The sequence below is a fragment of the Spermophilus citellus genome (genome assembly GCF_964194105.1).
Source record: "Spermophilus citellus genome assembly, chromosome: 3".
In the NCBI taxonomy this organism is placed as follows: domain Eukaryota; kingdom Metazoa; phylum Chordata; class Mammalia; order Rodentia; family Sciuridae; genus Spermophilus; species Spermophilus citellus.
In genome coordinates this window covers 61060653-61079052 of record NC_138184.1, presented here as the reverse complement: position 1 = coordinate 61079052, position 18400 = coordinate 61060653, and the positions used below count along the sequence as shown (strand labels likewise).

Genomic DNA, 18400 nt, shown 5'->3' with positions numbered 1-18400 from the left:
CTTACATACAATAATATGCAGTAATTTTTTTTGAAAAATAAACTTTAGTGTAACAATACTGTAAGGTACTCCAGAGGAAAGGCAGGTTATCAGTTTAAGGTGTCAGCCAATTTGTTTCAGCCACTCTTGAGTCCATATCCTAAAACCTAAAATTTAGTTATCTTTCCCTAAGCTTCTTATCATTCAGTAATTATGTTATGAAGTAAAGGAGACAGGTGAAATGTTCTTACTTATCACAACTGCTGTTATCAATTGCCTAGGACCTCCACAGCTTCATGGCAGTCTTAAAAATGCTCATGCATATGGATAGTGCCTTAGCTGACTTAAATTTGCCCCATACAATGGTACATTATCAACCCTTAGTGAAGCCTTTAAAAAGGCGGGGGGAACAGGTTGAAAAATGGGTTAAAGGAGGCAAATACAGCAGCTGCCTTTAGAGCTATAACTCAGGAATTTTCTCAATCATGAAATCTTGTGGAGAAATAATTTTCTTTCTCAAAATCCAGGCGACGACAATATTCCTTACTCCAGATCTGGCATTTTTTCATCATCACTGTCTTGTGAATCATCATCTGCTCCTTCTACTTCTGGTAAATCTACATCCTCATCACCACCCATGTTGTTCATCATCTCAGAGAAACAATCCAAATTAGACATGTCTTCATCTGAATCCTCTTCCCAATCTTTCCAATTACTGAAGTTCACACTAAAGCCAATGAAGCTTTGCCCTTTCTTTGGTTAACCTAGGCCATGGTTGGCCAGACTCTCCTTTTCGTGAACAACATAAAATTGATCTGTCCGTTCTTTTATGCTTGGAATCATTTAGAGCAACACAGTAAAAAAAAAAAAAAAAAAAAAAAAAAAAAAAAAAAAAAAGATCAATTTCATTTAAATGCTTAACATTATCACTTCCTCCAAGACAACTGAAAGTCAGTTTGGATTTTTCAAAATTTACGTTAACATCTTTACTGTCTTCAACACAAAATTCAATGAAGACCTAGTCCACTTTGCAGAAGCTGTATTGTGAGCAGGGCAGGGGGACAGGCGAACCGGTGGGCTGGCCTCTCTGGCGGTGGCTGCTCCGGTAGGCTCCTCTCTGATGGGGACTCCGGGGTTTTCTCCCCAATCGCAGCCTCTAGTAGCTCTCCATAGGTCACTTTGGCAGCAGGCTCCGGCTAGATCCCCTGAATTCACCACTTGGAGAGAGCGGCTCCTCCTCTCCTCTGAGGAGAGTGTAAGAAAAGGGGCCATGAAGACCAAGAAAGACCGTGTGCATGCCTGCGGTAGTGAGGCCGGTTGCCGGCTGGCGCACTGCTATTCTTTATCAGTGAATTAAGCTGTTGATTAGATGAGACCTCTCATAATCTACTCATTTTACCTTGAAAATTTTTTACTTGTCTCACACGGGAGCTTTTTGTGAAAATCAGTATCAAAAGTATTTTTTGACTAAGATCTTCATCTTTGGAAACTCTCACTTTAAAGAATCGAATGATGTCATTTTACAAATGAGCACAATGAGACTCAACTATCCCTTTCCCCCCAAAACAGTCTAGGATATCTGTGTCACAACTAAGTTATGCCCTAAAATAACAAATATAATTTATTTAAAAAAATTGCCATTTAATATTTTGTAATTAGATAAAACTAGTCCATATAAAAAAAACTATAAAACTTTGTGTTACTCTCTATACTGAGAAATACACTTATAAACAATTTCAAGAGAATAAAGAGAGTCTAGTTCATTTAAAGGTGGACAATATGCAATATAAAAACATTTAACCACTTTCCCACAAAAGAGAGTTAAAATCTCTCCTAACCTGTTTGATTCATGTTTTAGAAGTAATGTTATGTCAACTAATTAAAAAATGATATATAAAAACTTTATAAAATAGTATTTAAAAAAGAGAAGGATTAGTTTCAAAAATAAAACCCTTATGTAACACTTGTCAAGAAGTCACCTCACCTGAGTTATGACTAATTTCATGTTAAGATAACTATTCAAGTTCATTTAGAATTAAGGTCAGGATGTGCTTTTTTGTTGTAAGGATTACTGTAATCTTAAGCAAAAATACTATACATAATTAAGTAAAGGTTTGGAATTATAAAAAAATAAGTTCCTTGGTTTACAGCTATCTGAAAAACTAAATGTTTTTTTCTCTTGTTAATTTCATTTTGTATTTTCCTTTTAAACTTTACAACTATTCCCTGTTAATGTCTTACACAATTATAATTTCTAATATAACAACCTAAGTTAAGATAATAAGGCCATCAAGGACAAACAAGATATAAAACTGACTTTCAGTATTCATACAGACCCAATTTCATAATTTCATTGTTTAGCTTATTACTAAAGACAAAAGTTAAGTCATACAATTGATGGGAGCTTAGCCTTCTTTCACTGCTCTTTTCAGCTTAACAACAACCTTGATTATATCGATAAACACATTCCTAAAGGTGATTTTTGCTCATCTTCCTGGCCAAGGGAAAATACTCACTAAGTAGTTTCTTATTGTTTAAATATATTATACCGTGCTGGGGGCTGTTTTCTAAATTTTAAAACTAACAATACTCCAGCTAATGGCAGCTCTTCTTTTCAACAACTTTACAAAAACAAAAAAGGGTAGATAGAACCCCACAAAATCATTTAAATCATGCTCTGTTTTAATTTTTATTTATAAATCATGTTGTCAAAGTTCTCACTCCTTCTCAGCAACACATGGCTTCTACTAGAGTAGGCCCATCGGGCTTAGTCTGGTGGAGAAACTTACAAACACGACAATGGATCTATTTCCAGAACCACTTTTAGTACATCCAACTATGTGGGCTGCAGAATTCATTCCAGTATTTACTAATGATATTCATAAGATGGGATGTTTTTCAAATACCTGTACATTCAATTGGATTTAAGTATACTGCATATGGTGGGAATTTACCTACATATTGGTCCCACAATGAACATGCTTGTGGTTTAAAAGTAGCCTTAGGGGAAAAGACATCATATGTGGGATTCAGGGCACTTAAACACACTGGCCCTGAACTTAAGATCATATGTCTGGGCAGTTAATAAAATGGGACTCCCCTCCAGTGTTTCCCATGGAGCATCCACAAATACCTAACTGCCCTAATTGTTCTGAAATAGTACTTAGTACTTTTCCTGAATGGATGGAATGTGCAAATGTCTTTCCAGTACACCATAAAGTTCCTGGTAATAATGGATATATTTGGGATTGGTCTCCCAGAATTGATAAAAACAGCTCTGTCAAAATTCCATGACTCCTGGAGGATTTGTTGGTAATGTCCTGACTTTCACTGGTGGTAGCAGGCAAAAAGATTTTTGGCATTTAATAGCTGCCTCAGACTTTATCAATTACAAATGGTCCCATGCCTGATTTTATTGATAGGAGCTGTAAAGCAACCCCCTGCTATGGTCTGCAGACCTGTGTCCATCCTATTTATGTTTTAATTTTTGGAAAAGGAAAAAAGAAGAAAGATATCATGCAATGTGTAAAAGATGTAATGTGATGAAATGCATCCCTAGGTATAATATAAGAAAGGGAGAACTTGTATTATACCAACACTCTTTTGTTTTACCCGCAGCTAATATTTCAGATCCATGGTATTCTGATGCTGGAGTTCAACTCCTAAAACGGATGCCCAACTCCTAACCCTAACCCTAATCCTAACCCTAGATAACTAGACCCTGGTGTTCAGTAGGTTTTATTGTACCTCAAGTAGTTACTTTGATATCTATTTTGGTTTCTATTTTGACATCTGCTACAGCCTTGTCCAAAGACTTTCAAAAGGCTCATTTTCTTTATTTCTCAAAATACTTCCAAAGCCTACATATTGGTCCCACGATAAACATGCTTGTGGTTTAAAAGCAGACCTGTGTTCATCCTATTTATCCTATTTACAGTCAGGTAAACATTGATTATAAGATTGAGACTAAATTAAATGCTTTGGAAGCTACTGTCATAAGAAATGAGCTTGCTGCTCTCAAATTTAAGCAAACATTTTGATGCCATGTCAGCTACAAATTTGTTTGTGTTATACCAGTCAAATATAATGCTTTCCAATGGGGTTGGTAAAAGGTTAGAAATCATTTAATTGGCATTTGGCACAGAATAATGATGGTCTATTGCTGTGGAGGGACTTCATAGCATCCAGTATACTCAGGAAAGCAGGAATGATCTCATGGTGCAACCATGTAAAATATGAAAGAGCCTCATGGGAGGAATGGATATAGATGTAAGAACATATCTGTACTAGATAAGAATTAAGGCTGTAAATAAATAAAAAAAGGTGGCCTGGAGTAGGGGGTGGGGGGACCCAGTTGTTTATCACTAGACAATTAGATTCAGTTCCTCTCTCTCAGATCTTATACTTCCCTCACCCTGAAAATAAACAAATTTATTCAACAACATCAGTTTTTGCGTATGTGATTGGCAAATATAAACAGTGTTCATTATTGGTGAAGGCAGAGTGAAATGTACTTGCTCCTTGGAATACAATTTGGCAATATCTATCAGGTTTAAATACATACATGCTTAACCCAGAATATCAGTTTAACAGAAACATGCTGGTGGACATGGCCTCTCACCTTACTTGGCATTCCCTAAATATCTGAAGTCCACCCTAGGCCATCCATGAAGAACTCAAAACGATGTCTGGCACATGGGCTTCCAACCTGGGCAGCCTTCAATTCCTCATTTTTCCTTCATAAGTGATCTCTTTCTTGTTGAAAATGACACTTTAACCCTAAATGGGCAAATAATCTTGCTTCCTGCTTTCTGAAAATAGATGAGGAGAGGTGAATTCTGCATTATTCTCACTCATTCACAAGCATTTGTGGTATCTCAATAAAATACTGAATTTCAAAATTTATAAACAGAACACACAAGACTTCTGTTACAATGTGCCATATGTGCAATGCAGAATTTTTTTAAAATAACATTCTTAAATTTTATGTAAAAGTTATGACACTACAAAAGGTTAACAAGGCAGAGACAATTGTATAAAACTCATTATAAGTTGCCATTATGAGTCTTCAGTAATTCTCATCAGCATCGACCTGTGTAGCTTCTAATCCAGAAACTGGTGAGGGTGACATAGACTTAAGAAAAACAAACATTTAGAGAGAAAAGAAAGATAGGGTGGGAAACTGAACTCTGATTAAGAACAGTGACACAGCACTGTCACTATGTTTATCATATAGGTTTTAAAATAAAAAGTTCTTTTGTGAGAAAGTTTTTGCTAGCAGACATGTTTGAAGGTCAAAGTGCTGAAGAAGCATTATGGTTATCTTACTATGCCCAAAATTCTCTTGAATCTAGGAGTCAATGTTTCCATCTCAAGGTTAAAACTGATGTCTTGGGGACCTTTGCCCAGAGAGACCAAGTTGCCTTAGCAAATGGGAAATGTTAGCCCTGTACTTTTACACAGAGGAAATCTCAGCACAAGCATAACACAAACATGAGGTAATCAGACACCCTGATTCACATCTCCGCTCCCCACACTCATCATTTTCCTTTTATTTTGTGCTCTACAATTATCTTTATAGTATTTCAAAGTAAACAAAAGATACTTCATTAAGTGTATAAAAATTGCAGTACCTCTATCTCCCTGATGAATTAAAAAGAACAATGAAAATATCATAAGCCAAAAAAAGCACAAATAATATTCAAGTGTGACTATTTATATACCTTCCAGATATCTTTTTATCTATGTGATAGTATGACCTGGGCTCTAAAATTTCCTTCAATTTTGCATGAGATGACTTAATACTTTAATATTTAACCTAAAGTTCCAAAATTACCATAGATAAATCTGTTTGATCAGTACAGTGGAAAAGTGTTTTATGTATTCTTGGTTTATGTTTGAATTAAACTGTGTTCTGAGGTATGTATTTTGTTTATTCACATAGCTCATGGAGAAATAAAAATTGGACTTATTTTATATTTTCCAGTATACATGTGTTTTATTCAATCTAGGAGTCATGGAGCATTTGTGAATCAAAAAATGTTTCACATAAAAATTTAAGGAAAGAGGGAAAAGAGAAGAATATAAAAAATTGAGGTATTTATGTGTTAGAAGGGGGAGAAAGTAACAATAAAGCTAAATGACCTTGAGTAACCTTTGCAACAACTAATAAGTGAACATAAATTAAATATTTTCACTTTTTTATATATGCTTATAGTTTTACACATTGTTTGGAATCATACTGTAGGAGAATAAAAGAATCTCAGGTAGGAGAGGGGAGGGGAGGGGGGATAGTAGAGAATAGGATAGACAGCAGAATACATCAGACACTAGAATGGCAATATGTAAATCAATGGAAGTGTAACTGATGTGATACAGCAATCTGTATACGGGGTAAAAATGGGAGTTCATAACCCACTTGAATCAAAGTGTGAAATATGATATATTAAGAACTATGTAATGTTTTGAATGACCAACAATAAAAAAAAAGAAACCAAAAAAAAAAAAGAATCTCAGGAAAACAAAACTTTACAAGTGTGTCTTTTGAAGCCTTTTGCAGGTACTCTTGGCAGAGTGGGGCTTAAACTTTTAATTTCTTTCTGTTTAATCCCTTCTAGAATTGTTACTTGTATAAATCGCTGAATTGTAATCAAGCAGACATTTAAGTTCTCTTCTAGTCCATTTAGAGATGGACTAGAGACTCCTTCTTATTTAATAAGTCTTTTTAGGAGATCTCATTTGATTATAGTCTGTAATTGACCTGCTAAAATCAGCACGTGAAATTTTATTTTCTGTGAGGCTGAGCTGCTCTGCCTTCCCATGCTGGGATGTACAATTGCCAAAATGGCAATAAGTGCCTGCCCCAAATCGCAGAATAATGAGGTAAAAAAACAGAGTCACTACAGCAGTTGGTGCTAATTTGTAAGTGTACCAACAGTGCTGAAAGAATTTTACTTCATCATTCCCCAAGTCATTTAGTATGGGACACTTGCATCAATGTTCATGTGTGTATCAAAGAGAAACTGTCACATCAGGTTCTGGACACTATTTTCCTGAATTTTGCAAGACAGGAAGAAGAAATTTTGACATATTTGTGCCTTCAATTCACAATAGAATGAGCTCTGGTTGTGCCAGGTGCCCACATATAGGTGAGGCCTTGCTGCCTAAACATCTATAGATGGGGATGGAAGTGTCATTCCTGTAGGCATGAGCAGTTTTGATGTTTCCCCAGTTAATGAGACATAGCCCCTTAATGTTTTGCTGGTATTGGAGAATCACATTTTATTGTTAGGGGAAAAAATTCCAAGCAGACAATTATGAACTTGGCTGGATGATTTTGTTACCAATCTCAATGACCTACTTTCTTTGCAGAATTAAAATTGAATCTTTATCACTAGACTGAGGGTGTAGCTCAGTAATAGAGCACTTGCAAAGCATGTGTTATGCCATGAGTATGAACCCCAAAACAAAGCAAAAACAAAATAGTTTTTACATAAAACAAAGTTTATTTACAGTAAATAAATACACAATGAAAATCTCTTTGAAATAAGTGACCCCATAATTTGGGCATAATATGTAACTTTATTACATTGAGATAAACATTTTCAGGAAGGAAATATCTACATGTAGAGGTTCAGGTAAGTTAGTCCAGGATCACTAAAAATACATACTTTTTTATTGAGTATTTGGTTGGAGGCTTAATTTTGTGATGGGGGAGATTTATAGCATTGTCCTTGTTGACAAAATCAGTGGCTCCATTGGTTCCTCTTTGTCCCCAGGAAATGACACCTAGCCCCTCAGGTTATGCTGGCCATGGGGTTACCTTGTGTTGCTGAATGAACTGGGATCAATCCAGGAAATCATGAACTTAAATGTCTGCTTGATTACAATTCAGCGATTTATACAAGTAACAACTGGCATACAACATGTAGCTATGGAAATAAGTCTCCACTTTCTTCCTGGTTGGATATGTTGGCATTACACTGAAGTAGATTTCATTTTCTAGTAACTGGTACATTCTCTTCAGATTATGTGATATAGGCCAGTCACAGTTGTGTGTCACTAATAACATCTCAAATTATCGGATAAGGTTCTCAGGGGAAATCATGGTTTCAGATAGTAAAGGGTCAAGATCTTTCTTGCATTCTCAGGCTCCCAAGTTGCTAACAAGGCAACAAAATAAAACATGAAAGTTTTATCTCAGCACAAGTACACCAATACCATGACAATCAATGTTATAACAAAGATTGTGATGGTGTCTAATACGAAGGAACTTTTATAAACAATATATAAGGCATGAAAATGCTGGAGAAAGCAGTGACTCACAACCCAGGTGGGAGGAGGTGAGATAGTGTGACATTTCAATTATTATACTCAGAACACGGTGCAATTTAAAACTCATGAATTGTGGTTTCTGGAATGTCTATGGTTAATTTACAAAAAAAAAAGTGAAGAGAGAAACAACTTGGGAGTGGAAGTGCTGTCTTATATACAAGAGAACATCAAAAATTAGCTGAGATCTCTACAGAAACCATGGACATTGGAAGGCAGTGGGAGGACATGATTAAACTTTTTAAACAAAATCTATCAACCAATAATTTTATACTTGGAAAAATCTGCTTCATATTTCTATGTTGAGAAGTTTAGTGTAAGTAAAAAAAAAAAAACTCCTTAAGAAATGCTAATAGAGCCATCAAGCTTAAAGAAAACGATTAAACAGAGTATCTTAACCCATATACAGCTAGGCAGGTAAATATACAGTCTAATCTTACAGATATGTACAAAACAATTCTTATAATGTTGAATGACACTGTAAACGTCCATTTTCTATTGCTATAAGAAAATACCCAAGAGTGCTTACTTTATAATTTTAAAAAAGTAACTAAGAATTTTGGAGGCTGAAAGTCCAAAATCAATGGGTGCCATCAGTCTGATGTGACTACAAACTTTGTTATATATCATATCATAGTGTATAGAATCATGTTGGTAACATGGAAAGGAGAAAAAAAGCATATGGAAAGACATAAAACCAGAGGTCAGAGAGGGGCAAATATATAGTAGGGTACCTATAGCTATTGATAATGCATTATGCATTCAAAGGAAAGAAAGCATTCTCAATTTTCTCCTCATCAAATAAAAAATATTTGAGGTGACAGACATGCTAAAAATACTGCTTTAATTGTATAATACAAGCATGTGTATGTAAGTACATACATGTGGACATACTCAATTTGGAAGATCAGATGCAAGAGAAACTTAATGACACTACCTTAACATGAGATACAATTTAATTTAGTGATAATATGGAATCAAGAAAAAAAAGGTGAAATTGATAGGCATACAAGAGAAGAAAATACACTTACAAATCAGGGAAACATCATCACCTGAAGCCAACTAGCTGGTAACTGTCAAGGTAGATTTTCAGAGCCCTAACTGGGAAGTGCCAGCCACATCATCCTCTCGATGGTCGTGACTTTAAAATCTTCCCCAGTAAGGATACTTAAAAGTTAGAACTCAGAAAACTCTATTCTAAAAACCTGTGTAATCTAGTGATCCCCTCAAGTACACTTCACAGCATGATTAAAATGTTTCATCAAGGAAGTGCAAAGGTCATGGCAGGCACATGGACTGTGAAAATCTTTCATGTTTTCTTTTCTCTATTTTTATTTTTTTCTTGGAAACTATGGTTTTTAAAAAAATTTTAAAATAAGATGTTCATTAACTAAATAGAATGGGATACTTTTTAAACCAATAATGATAAAGATGATTTTTGCTTTTTCTTCACTCCTGGGAAAATGCCTCTAATAAATCAAGGCAATATAAAGCAATGTTCCTTCAAACTAAACATCTTATTATGGTTTCCGGAAGTTAAATACTAACTCTCTCTGAAATCACACACTCATCATATTTAGAATACATCTGTTTTGATTCTTTATTTGTTCTAATTAGTTACACATCATAGCAGAATCTGTTTCAATTCATTGTACACAAATAGAGCACAAATTTTCATTTCTTTGTTACATGATGTAGAGTCAAACCACATATGCAGTCATACATATACCTAGGGTAATGATGATCATCTCATTCCACCATCGTTCCTGCCTCCATACCCCTCCCCATTTCTCCCTCCCCTTTACCCAAAGTTCTCTCATTCTCACCAGCCCACCCTCAATACAGACCAGCATCCACTTATCACAGAGAACATTTGAGATTTGGTTTAATGGGATTGGCTTCTTTAATGCTTGGCTTCTTAAATGTAAATTATTTTTTAAAGTTTCCTGTGCAGGATGACAAGGGGTAGAGATTAACAAAAAAAGGTAGAACCATATCCTTTGGAGAGAAGCATAGCTGTGACAATTATGTAGCTGAAAATAATAATCAAGAACCACAACGATTTTTTCTGTTTCAAAGATTCTCAATATTTTTTGCATTACTTTTATTTCTCAATCAATTTACATTTAATTAATATTCCTGAGGGTTTTATTGACCAAAGGATTAACACATGGAGAAAATATAGGATAAATTTTAGTTATTTTACTTTTCAAACAAGACTCATACATAGTCTAGTGGATTATTTGAATAAGAATTTTGTTTTTGTGTGGTAGCATGTGTTCCTGTGCCTGTAAGACCTGAAAGTAACAACAACAATAATAATCCAGACCTATTAGAATTAAATTGTATAGAAGCTTTGTGAGCTCATGCCATGCCATGTATCTTATACTCTAAAAACATAATAAGCATTACAAATTATAAGTAGAATAAAAGATATCTAAATATTAAAAAATCCAGTGAAACAAATTATGTAGGAGTTTCAATTATTCTATGCATATCTATCTCTTGTGTTACAACCATTATTTCACATATTATTGGTTAGAGTTCCTTCCCTTGTGCCTGTCTAAGACCAAACAGGTAGTATCATATTGGGCTCTCTTTCTAAAGTTAATCCAGTCAATCTTCTGAGTTTGTTCTTATAGACTTCATGAAGAATTGCACGCTTTATTCAGTATTTTTGGTTACCAGACATTCCAATTGCCAAAATGAGCTAGTGCACTACAGGGTACATGGATACCAGTGAAAGCATCAGTGACCCTCCTTTCCACAGAATACGAATTAGTGACTCCTAGTTTCTGGGGTATTCATAATCCCTCTTATTAGGAGGATGTGTGACTCTCCAGACATGCAGTGGCCTCTATATCCTTCATTTTTCCATAATGACAAGCAGTAGAAATGCATAACAATCTGACTTATATAAATTGTATTCCCCAAATAAGTGAGTTTAAGTTTTCTAGAATAATTGGTGGAGATGTTCTGTCACTATTTAGTATGTTTTATGGTTATATAGAATCTTTGGTAAAATGGAATGCCAAGACAGTAACATGATTCAATACATGACACAGATTAGCAAGCTAACATTCACTTTTATTTAGTAACAAATTCCACAATAACATAATTATACTAAAAATTTATAAATACCAGGGTATGATGGCAGACGCCTATTACTGCAGTGATCAAGGAAGCTTCAGGAAAGATAGTCGAGGTTTCAAGAGCAGCCCCAGCAACTTACCAAGGCCCTAAGGAAATGTGCCTCAAAAAATTTTTTTTAAAAAATTGAAGACTGGGGACATCACTTAATGGCTAAGCTACCCTGAGTTCTGTCCACATTACAAAAAAAAAGAAAAAAATTAACATTATAAAATCTCAAAAAAATATACAGATTAAAAATTATTGGGATAGGTCTTCCTCTGATTTAATAGAGCATAAAAAAAGTTTACTCAAATTTCCAGAAATGAAGACACTTAATCATCTTTAATTTATGATTAAATTTTCTCAATCAGAAATGAATATCCATAGTATGAAAACTATGAGGATTTAATTATTTCTACCACATTAGCCAATGCTATGTAAATTTTAAACAAAACTTAAATGCAATTTCCCACTTTCTATACTTAAATGCTTTCTCGTACAAATTCTTAAGTCAATCAAAATATAAGGACTTGATAAGACTTTACTTTTAATATTTTTCAAGGTTTTGTATTTGTGGTAAATATTTTGGTGTTATCTATATATAGGCATATATTTTGGGAAAAATGTCTTTGAAATATAATACAGAATGAGGTTTTAGATGAAGAAAGTTTCAATTTGAATATAGGCTTATTTTTTTAATGTTTTTTAGAGTTTCTATGCACTATGAATTCCCTTGTGTTTGGTAAAGTTTTGGAAATGGAGAAAAATTTGTTTCATTCTTTCCACTTGTACCAACTCTCACCAGTATGAATTCACAGGGGCTGAGTAAGATGTGAACAACTGCTGGAGATTTTTCTCTTTATTATTTTTATTTATTTTTAATTAGTAAAGGTAAAATTTCTCTGCTGATTCTTCTGATATGGTATACAGTTGAATCATCCAAAATGTATTTGAACAATATTCTCATTTATAGAGCTTATCTCCCCTACAAATTCTCTGATATTTAATAAGCGATCTTTGAACTTTTGCTACATGTGTAGTGCTTCTCTGTAGTATGAAATTTCAGGAGTTTGATGTTTGAACAACTTCTAAAAGCTTTGCCATGTTCTTTAAATTTGTAGGGCTTTTCTCCAGTATGAATTCTCCAGAGATTAATAAAAACTGATTTTTTTTTTGCATTACACTCCTTATGACACATATATAGCACAATTTTTGTATCTCTATACAAAGTATGTTCTCAACAATTTATGCCAATATACATGTTCTTTTAACTGGCATTACAATTCTTAATACACATATATACCAAAATTTTCATATCTCCATTTGTATAAAAGGTGCGTTGACATCCAATTCAAGTCTTCATACATGTACTTTGTATAATGATGACAATTACATTCCACCATCCTTGCTAATCCCTTCCACCCCTCTTCCCTATCTAGAATTAATGTAATCCTCCCATGCTCTCCCTCACTACTGCACTATGAGCCACACCCCTTATATCAGAGAAAACATTCAGCATTTGGTTTTTCGGGGAGGGGGGAACTGGCTGACTTCACTAACATTATCTTCTCCAATACCATCCATTTACCTGAAAATTCCATGATTTTTTAAATGCTGAGTAATATTCCATTGTGTATCAATGCCACATCTTTTTATCCATTCATCCACTGAAGGACATCTAGGTTGGCTCCACAGTTTAGCTACTGTGAATTGTGCTGCTATAAACATTGAAGTGGCTGTGTCCCTTTAGTATGCTATTTTTAAGTCCTTTGGGTATAGTCCAAGAAGAGGAATAGCTAGATCAAATGGTGGTTACATTCCCACATCTCCAAGGAATCTCCATAGGGCTTTCCAAATTGGCTGCACCAATTTGCAGTCCCACCAGCAGGGTATGAGTGTACCTTTTTCTCTAAATTCTCACCAACACTTGTTGTTGTTTGTTTTCATGATAGGTGCAATTCTAACTGGAGTGAGATGATATCTTAGAATAGTTTTGATTTGCATTTCTCTGATTGCTAGAGATGATGAGCATATTTTCATAGATTTGTTGATTGATTGTATATCCTCTTCTGAGAAGTGTCTGTTTAGGTCCTTGGCCAACTTATTGATGGGTTTTTTCCTTGTTTTTGTTTTGGTGCTTAGCTTCTTGAATTCTTTATTATATCCTAGAGATTAGTGCTCTATCTGATGTGTGAGGGGTAAAAATTTGTTCCCAGAATGTAGGCTCTCTGTTCACCTCAGATTGTTTCTTTTGCTGAGAAAAACCTTATTAGTTTGAATCCATCCTATTCATTGATTCTTGGTTTTCATTCTTGTGCTATAGGAGTCTCATTAAAGAAGTTGGGGCCTAATCCCACGTGATGAAGATTAGGATCTACTTTTATTCTATTAGATGCAGAGTCTCTGGTTTAATTCCTAGGTCCTTGATCCATTTTGAGTTAAGTTCTGTGCATAGTGAGAGACAGGGGTTCAGTTTCATTTTGTTGCATATGGATTTCCAGTTTTCCCAGCACCATTTGTTAAAGATACTATCTTTTCTACAGTGCATTTTTTGGCACCTTTGTCTAATATAAGATAATTGTAATTTTGTGAGATATTCTCTATGTCCTCTATTCTGTACCATTGCTCTACCGGCCTGTTTTGGAGCCAGTACTATGCTATTTGTTACTATTGCTCAGTAGTATAATTTAAGGTCTGGTATAGCAATACCAACTGCTTCACTCTTCTTGCTTAGGATTGCTTTAGCTATTCTGGGTCTCTTATTTTTCCAGATGAATTTCAGGATTGCATTTTCTATTTCTACGAGGAATGCCATTGGGATTTTGATCAGAATTGTATTGAACCTGTATAGTGCTTTTGGTAGAATGGTCATTTTGATAATATTAATTCCGCCTATCCATGAGCAAGGTAGATCTTTCCATCTAAGGTCTTCTTCTATTTCTCTCTTTAGGGTTCTGTAGTTTCCATTGTATAGATCTTTCACCTCTTTTGTTGATTCCCAAGTATCTTATTTTATTTGAGGCTATTGTCAATGGGGTAGTTTTCCTCATGTCCTTCTCAGAGGATTTGTTTCTGATATACAGGAATGCCTTTGATTTATGGGTGTTGGTTTTATATCCTGCTATTTTTCTGAATTCATTTACTAGTTCTAGAAGTTTTCTGGTGGAGTTCTTTGGGTCTTCAAGGTATAAAATCGTATCATCAGTAAATAGTGCAAGTTTAAGTTATTCTTGTCCTTTAGTTATTCCTTTAATTTCTCTCGTCTAATTGCTCTGGTCAGTGTTTCAAGAACTATGTTGAATAGAAGTGGTGAGAGAGGGCATCCCTGTCTTGTTCCAGATTTTAGAGGGAATGCCTTCAATTTTTCTACATTTAGAATGATGTTGGCCTGAGGCTTAGCGTAGATAGCCTTTACAAATGTGTTTGAACCTAAAGAGGTGTTGTATTTTGTCAAATGTTTTTTTCCTGCATCTATAGAGATGATAATATGATTCTTATCCTTAAATCTATTGATGCGATGAATTACATTTCTTGATTCCCATATGTTGAACTAACCTTGCATCCCTGGAATGAATCCCACTTGATCATAGTGCACAATCTTTTTGATATGTTTTTGTATTCGATTTGACAGAATTTTATTGAGGATTTTTGCATCTATGTTCATTAGAGATATTGAAAGACTGAACTTTTGCTAATAGTTCATCCACATTGTTTTCATTCATAGATCTTCTGTCTAGTATAAACTCTCCTATGGTCAGTAAGCAAGAACCTTTCATTTAAAATGTTGCCATTTCAAACAATTTTTAAACATATTTTGTCTCTCTAGTATGAATTCTCTGGTGTTGAACAAGGCCTGATTTTTGATTAAAAGCTTTGTCACATTCTTTACATATGTAGGGCTTCTCTCCAGTATGAATCCTCCGGTGTTTGATAAAGCTTGAACGATGCCTAAAGGATTTACCACATTCTTTACATTTATAGGGATTATGTCCAGTATGAATTCTGTGGTGTTCCACAAGCACTGACCTTTCACTGAAAGATTTGTCACATTCTTTACATTTGTACGGCTTCTCTCCAGTATGAATTCTCTGGTGTCGAACAAGGTTTGATTTCTGATGAAATGTTTTGCCACACTGTTCACATTTGTAGGGTGTCTCTCCAGTATGCATTCTCTGGTGTTTGATAATGCTTGAGTGATGCCTAAAAGATTTGCCACATTCTCTACATTTGTAGGGTTTCTCTCCAGTATGAATTCTCCGATGTTTGATAATGCTTGAATGATGCCTAAAAGCTTTGCCACATTCTTTACATTTGTAGGGCTTCTCTCCAGTGTGGATTCTCTGGTGATTAGTAAATGCTGAAATATGCTTAAAAGCTTTGCCACATTCTTTACATTTGTAGGGCTTCTCTGCAGTATGAATTCTGTGATGTCTAGTAAGTGCTGATCTTTGGGCAAAAGCCATGCCACATTCTTTACATTTGTAGGGCTTCTCTCCAGTGTGGATTCTCTGGTGATTAGTAAATGCTGAATTTTGCTTAAAAGCTTTGCCACATTCTTTACATTTGTAGGGCTTCTCTCCAGTATGAATTTTCTGGTGTTGGAAAATGCATGAATATTGCCTAAAAGCCTTGCCACAGTCTTTACATTTGTAGGGATTTTCTCCAGTATGAATTCTACGGTGATCATTAAGTAGTGATTTTTGACTAAAAACTTTGGCACATTCTTCACATTTGTATGGTTTCTCACCATTATGAATTCTCTGGTGTTGAACCAGATTTGATTTCTGACTAAAACATTTGCCACATTGTTCACATTTGTAGGGCTTCTTTCCACTATGACTTCTCAGGTGTTTGATAATGCTGGAATGACGCCTAAAAGCTTTGCCACATTCTTTACATTTGTAGGGATTCTCTCCAGTATGAATTCTATGGTGTTCAACAAGCACTGATCTATAATTAAAACCTTTGCCACATTCTTTACATTTATATGGTTTCTCTCCAGTATGGATTATCTGGTGTTGAACAAGATTATATTTTTGATTAAATGATTTGCCACATTGTTCACATTTGTAGGGCTTCTCCCCAGTATGAATTCTCAGGTGTTTGAAAATGCTTGAATAGTGCCTGAAAGATTTGCCACATTCTTTACATGTGTAGGGCTTCTCTCCAGTATGAACTCTCAGGTGATATGTAAGTATTGATCTTTGAATAAAACATTTGCCACATTCTTTACATTTGTAGGGCTTCTCTCCAGTATGAACTTTCTGGTGTTTATTAAGATCTGATTTTCGATTAAAATCTTTGCTACATTCTTTACATTTGTAGGGCTTCTTTTCAGTATGAATTTTCTGGTGTTTAGTAAGGTCTGATTTTCGATTAAAAGCATTGTTACATTCTTTACATTTGTAGGGCTTCCCTCCAGTATGTTTTCTGTGATGTTCAGTCAGCAGTAATCTTTCATTAAAAACTTTGTCAATTTCTTTACATTTGTATGGTTTCTCTCCAGTATGAATTTTCTGGTGTTGAATAACAAGAGATCTTCGATTAAAAGCTTTGCCACATACTTCACATTTGTAAGTCTTCTCTCCAGAATGATCCCTTTGGTTTGGAGTAAGGGTTGAATTTTGTCGTAAGGCTTTGGAACTTTCTTTACATTTCTCAGAGCTCTCATTAACATCAATTTTCTGGGATACAACAACTGAGCTTTGATTAAAAGCTTGGCCACATTCTTTACATTTGCAGAATTTGTCACTGTTATGACATCTCAAGGATAGATAAATGGTTGAGAAATTGTTAAACTTGAGACTTGCTTTACAATTACAGGGCTTCTCTTGGGCATGGATGCTCTGATGCTTGACAGGGAGTGATTTCTGATTAAAAGTTTTGTCATATTCTTTAAACATGCAGGGTTTATCACTGCCGTAGTATATGTGGTATTTACTAAGAGTTGAGCAATCAGATACTTTGATACAACTTTTAAAGTTTTGGGGTTCTTTCCCAGTACAAATTTTCTTGTATTGAATGAGGACTGCAAGTGGATTAAGAGCTGTTTCATATGTCTCGTATTTGTAAGATTTGTCTTGCTTATGAATATTTGGATGGGTAACAAGTTTTAAGCACTGAAGAGAAAAACTACCATGCTTTTTATCTTTGCAAAATATCTTTGGAAAATGAGTATACAGATGTTTTCTGGCATTGTGACCAATGATAAACTTTCTATGAGGCTCTTCATATTCATAATTTTTATCAGCAATATACATATGCTGGTAATAACCTGGGGTAGAGACCTGGCTAAAGATGTTACTTGTTTCAATACATATGTAGAAAGTTTTCCAGAAATCTGTATCTGAATTTTCATTAAACAATAGTGGGTAAGTAGGGACAATCCCACAAGTGTTAAAATTGTATGCTTCAGCACATGAAGTAATTATCTGTTTATTGTCAACTAACGGACACTTTGTAAAGAAACTCTCAAAATAATCACGTTTAGAAGATAGTCCTTTAGTTTTAAATCTCTTGTCTATAGAAATGTTCCAAAGGAAGTTTAACTCAAAGCTACATTTGAAATTGGTCAAGTTAAAAATTGAAGCATGGACTAGATGTCTTCTCAGATTTTCCATATTTTCTTTCAGAGAAAATATATGCTTCCAAAATTGCTGTGGATTTATTCTTAAGGACATACAGAGTTCTTGAAAAGTAACAAGCATAAATAGCAGTATTTTCTGAGATATTAATTGTTCTTGATATCTGTTACCAGTAAAATTTTCATTATGAACAGTCACTGATAGTTGGTTTTGTCCCTTATAATATGATTTTTGAACTTCACTCTCACTTATAGTTTCCCATAATTTTCTTGGTGGTAAATAGTCAAGGTTGCAATTCCCATATCTTCCCTTTATTACTTTTTGTAATAAATATGTTATGCCCTGCTCTGGTGAAAATTCTTCAGTATGATGAG

General features: G+C 34.7%; 1 pseudogene across 1 annotated transcript; it reads right to left on the bottom strand.

Moving 5' to 3' along the window:
- Positions 1 to 302: 302 nt before the first annotated feature.
- Positions 303 to 1251, bottom strand: LOC308643350 (prostaglandin E synthase 3-like; annotated as a pseudogene). Its single transcript has 2 exons — positions 1051 to 1251; positions 303 to 997 (listed from the first exon to the last, which is right to left on the bottom strand). The product of its transcript is annotated as a prostaglandin E synthase 3-like (transcript).
- Positions 1252 to 18400: the final 17149 nt, after the last annotated feature.